At 43.9% G+C, this 5,000-nt stretch overlaps 1 protein-coding gene across 1 annotated transcript in view; it reads left to right on the top strand.

Annotated features, from left to right (window-relative positions):
* sdk1b (sidekick cell adhesion molecule 1b) overlaps positions 1-5,000 on the top strand; it is a 396,999-nt gene that overhangs the window by 279,471 nt on the left and 112,528 nt on the right. The gene's annotated exons all lie outside the window — the stretch shown is intronic.

The following is a 5,000-nucleotide window of genomic DNA, read 5'->3' as shown; positions in this document are numbered from 1 at the left end:
TTTAAATTAAGTAAACACTTTCGTGCTGTACGTAGCACGGACGGCCACCATGTTTCTTCTTAGAAAGTTTCCTGTGTTTTACTAGGTATCCCGGGCCCCCTCGCGATTTGATTGGCCCTGTCATCGGATAACTTTCAGCCCCGCAAAACGACCGGGGTCCGCTAGACTGCCCCCGGGAGCAAATTCAATTTGCGGTCGCTAGGGGCGTCTAGATTTCTAGGCTAGGAAATTAGCATTTGTGCTATAATCTGGCGCATTTACATGTATGTTTTGTATGTATGTGTTAATTAATGTCCAATGTCCTGAAAAATAAATACATAATAAAATAATAATAATAATAATAAAGCATCTAAAAACTCATGTATAAGCATGTAAAAAATACTGTTTGTATTGTCCTTCTCTGCTCTGCTTAATGACAGTTGCCTGGTAATTCTTGAAGGAACATGGATTCACGTGAGTCTTTAGTCTTTACTGGTCATTGAGATTCATAATGAATTAAAGGGAAAGTTTAGGGAAACAATTCGTTGATGAGAAACATTTTAAAAAAACTTGGCTCTATAAAGAAATTTTCATTTCAAATTTCAAGAGTAATAGAAAAAAATACTGTGTATATATATATTTCCAAGGGGAAAAAGAATGAGAGGAAAATGGAAAGTGAGAAAGAACACTTTGCCAGCAATACGGGGGATTGGAAACAGGATGAGACGAGAAATAGAAAGCCAAAGTGAATGTTAGTCAGCGAAAGAGAGATGGAGAGAGACGGATAAATGGAGAGAGAGAGATGGAGAGAGAGAGAGAGAGAGAGCGATGGAGAGAGAGAGAGAGAGAGAGAGAGAGAGAGAGAGAGAGCGATGGAGAGAGAGAGAGAGAGAGAGAGAGAGAGAGTTACCTGAGTGCTGAAAGCAAGAGAGGTGAGGAGGTTCTTGTGAGTCTGAGAGGCAACTGTGGTCTTTCAGTCAGGTTGGCAACTGATTGACACACACACACACACATGCACACACACACACACATGCACACACACACACACGCACGCACACACTCACTTTGAGATCTTACCGGAGTTCACTACGGTCTTTCAGTCATCCACTCAACCACTTCACACACAAATACACACACGTGCACACACCCATGGGCACGCACACACACACACACACACACACACACACACACACACACACACACACACACACACACACACACACACACACACACACACACACACACACACACACACACACACACACACACACAAGCACAGGCGGACGCGCACGCACACACACACGCACGCGCGCCCGCACACACACACACACACACACACACACACACACACACAGTTCTCTCTCTCTTAGATCTGAGTTGAGAGCCAATCCCTGACCACTTGACAGGCAACATGGTAGAGGGCTTAAGGTCACAAATTACACCAGGGACGTGTGCGAAACACTTTCTAACTCCCCATCTCTCTCTCTCTCTCTAGCTCTCTCTCTCTCTCTCTCTCTCTCTCTCTCTCTCTCTCTCTCTCTCTCTCTCTCACTCTCTCTCTCTCTCTCTGTCGTTCCCTTTAATGTATCACGAATCTCCACTTATCTCAACTATTTCTTTCTCTCTTTTTTCACCCTCAATCTCCATCTCTTCGTTTTACTTTTTTCTCCCTTCTTTTACCTCTCCTCTTTTCACTTCTTATACCTTTCAATCACTTTCTTCTTTCTTTTCGTCTGTGTCAGGTGCTGCACCTCAGCACGTCCCTGCCTTCATCAGAGAGTCTTGATTCTCTCCTCCCCTCTTTTCTCCTGCCCGCCAATCAGAAGTCTGTATAATTTTGATCGACTCCCATCAAGCCAATCAGAAGCAACTATAATTTCGATTGACTGTTAAAGTAATGGAGACCTTCTACGTTTATGGTTTCTGGCTATTGCATTAGCCATATAAACTACGACTTCTCGCTACCTAGGACTTCTCGGGGTCACCCCGACATGAGGTATGGCATCACTCTATTGCCTCGTGTGACCCTGGAGCATGGGGATCAGCTGGCAATGTCAGGGCCGTCACAGTAGCCATGTTGGCTACATCTTTATTAAAGGATTTATCCGGAGTTGGAACAAGTTTGCCTCATTTTTGCATGTTTGGGATGAAATACAGTCACTCTAGAGCAAAATCAAGGCAAAAGGATGCGTTTTGAGAAAGTTTGATAATATCACGTTAGCCTCGTTAGCCATATCAGCTATGCAATATTCTAGGTTGCGGGCATCGTTTCGCGGCGGTTATACACATTTCAAAAACACAACATTTTAAAATCTTGCACAGCTCAAAACAACGTCACACGTACCTCGTAATATGTTGAGGGTATCCACACATAAACAGAAGTGTCCAAAGCCCTTCATGTATTCTTGAAAGGTCTGCAGAATGTGTTTTGTGAAGCTACTACCTTGAGAATATGTACAGTTACGGTCAAGCCAACTATTTGACACTAAAGTCCACAAAAGTAGATTGCCGAGTGCGTCGCATCATCAGCTGTGGTTACTCGCTATGGAAATAATCATAGCTGATGATGCGACGCACTCGGCAATCTACTTTTGTGGACTTTAGTGTCAAATAGTTGGCTTGACCGTAACTGTAGACCGTAACTGCTCGTCCATGGAAATCAATGCAATTTTTTAAAATTGGGCGGAATTCAGCGCATTTTGGCGATTTTTGAGAGCAACCATCTGGCAACAATCTGGCAACACTGAAGGCAGGATTGTCTAGAATTTTAAATGGCTTCTTACAGCTCAGACAGTAAGTACTGTAGATTACAGACACAGGTAGAGCTTGGTAGAGACAGTGACTGAGACAGAGGATGACTGATCATTTTAATGCACAGTCACACTTGAGAAGCAGTGTGTGTGTGTGTGTGTGTGTGTGTGTGTGTGTGTGTGTGTGTGTGTGTGTGTGTGTGTGTGTGTGTGTGTGTGTGTGTGTGTCTGTGTCTGTGTCTGTGTGTTTGTTTGTGTGTGTGTGTGACAAAGAAAGCAAGCGCACACATGCGAGAGAGAGAGAGAGAGAGAGAGAGAGAATGATGTAAAAGGAATGAACACTAAAGCTTTCTGTAACTTTCCGACATCTTGACACCCCACACACAGGCAAAGACGCAATGCAATGACTCACCAATGACACTCTGTGTTCGTGCATTAATGTCTGCCGTATACACTTGGCCACCATGTTAAAAATGCATAACCTCTGTATTTCTGGATTTATTTATTATTTTATGTTTGACACACACATACAAGACCGCAAACAGTTTCGGCTGGGCCCTGGGACAGTCATTCGAAAGGGCCCCCCAACACACATACACACTACGCAATGATGCCCTGATTCGGGGGCCACACTCTCCTTCAGGGTTGCCAGATGAGGCTGATGATTTCCAGCCCAAAAAATGCTGAAAACCCGCATAGAAGCACAAAATCCTAGGATGCTGCTTAGGATGGCCTTGTGCGGGTAAAAATGGCATTTAGCAGAAAAACCCGCCCAGATTTGCCATAGAAATCAATAGAATTGGGCGTTTTTTTCTGCTAAATGCCATTTTTACCTGCACAAGGCCATCCTAAGCAGCCCAATTGGGCGGGAAACAGCCCAATCTGGCAACACTGCTCTCCTTTGTCCCAGGACGACTAACCTGTTTGTCGTCCCCTGTCGGCTTCGCTTGCGTACACATTTTAAATTCTAATGGGCCAAACTCATTGCTTGTCACACAAGCTGTTAATCACCATACCACCTTCCCCGTTTCCCCAAAGTACTGACCCGGGAGCAGTCATAAGTCATCCAGGGTCATCCATTAGAAGTCAAGGTAGCACTTCGGGGGGAGAAGCTGTCAACACAGCACCTGCCTCTGCATTCAGATGGCATTCGGCGAAGTATGGGGGTACATTTATAAACTTTGGCGTCAAGCGGCAAGTGACAAGAAGGATAGTGCCTGTTCTGCTCGTCCATCATTTAAAAGACGGGACGGGGCAACAGGAAAATAAAGTTCATAATGGCTGTGTGCCTTCACACATCCGCTAGTCATCAACATCTTATTAGAATTTATGAATGATGCATATGGCTATAGTCCCAAGGTTGGGACGCTGTGTGAAGTACTTGCTAATGTGTGTTCATGTATGGGGAGTCATGATGACAATGATGATGATGATGATGGTGATGATGGTGATGATGATGATGAGTAGCGTTTGATTATTGACACTGAACTATATACTATTGTCCCACCTCCTGTTTGTTAAAGGACCAGTTCAGTCAATGTCAATATGCTGTTGTATTGCTCACGCTACCCTTGACTTGTCAGTACCCGGTGATGACACATTTTTCGGCTCAGCCCTTTCCGAGATATGAGCTATTCTAATGGGAGCAGCGTTTGTTTACATTTTTTTTTAAATAGCATAGGCCTACTCCAAATATTTTCCCAAAATGTACCGCTGTTTGCTAGTTGTCTGCTGATGTTGTATAACCTTTTGGATATTTTTGGGAATAAGTAAAAATGTTTTTTTTAAATGTAAACAAAGCGCTGCCACCATTACAATGACCAGGATCTCGGAAAAGGTTGAAGAAAAAAAAAAAAAAAATCTCAGGTACTGACAAGTCCAGGGTAGTGTGAGCATTACAACTGCATGTTGACATTGACTGAACTGGTCCTTTAATACAGAGCTCTTACTGTTACTTGGGTTGCCAACCGTCCCTTGAAATACGGAATCGTCCGGTATTTAGAAGTCAAAGTACGGGTTCCGTATTGAGCTGAAACGGGACATGTTAAAGTAATACGTTTTTTTTTTTCCCCTGGGGGAGGACTCCCAGACCCCTGTGACAATGAATTGTCCCATATTTTGTTTCATTGATAGTTGTCAACTGTGGCATAGATAACGAGAGCGGACGATGGAGGAAAGGAGGGGAGGAATGATATTGATGTGTAACCCTGTTTGCATAATTATGAACACACTAGATGCCGTCTTCAGCTTTTTGCCGGGGCACAACCCTGA

Source organism: Engraulis encrasicolus, chromosome 1 (assembly GCF_034702125.1).
Source record: "Engraulis encrasicolus isolate BLACKSEA-1 chromosome 1, IST_EnEncr_1.0, whole genome shotgun sequence".
NCBI lineage: Eukaryota > Metazoa > Chordata > Actinopteri > Clupeiformes > Engraulidae > Engraulis > Engraulis encrasicolus.
Note: the sequence above shows the minus strand (reverse complement) of the source record. Positions and strands in the feature narration are given on the sequence as shown.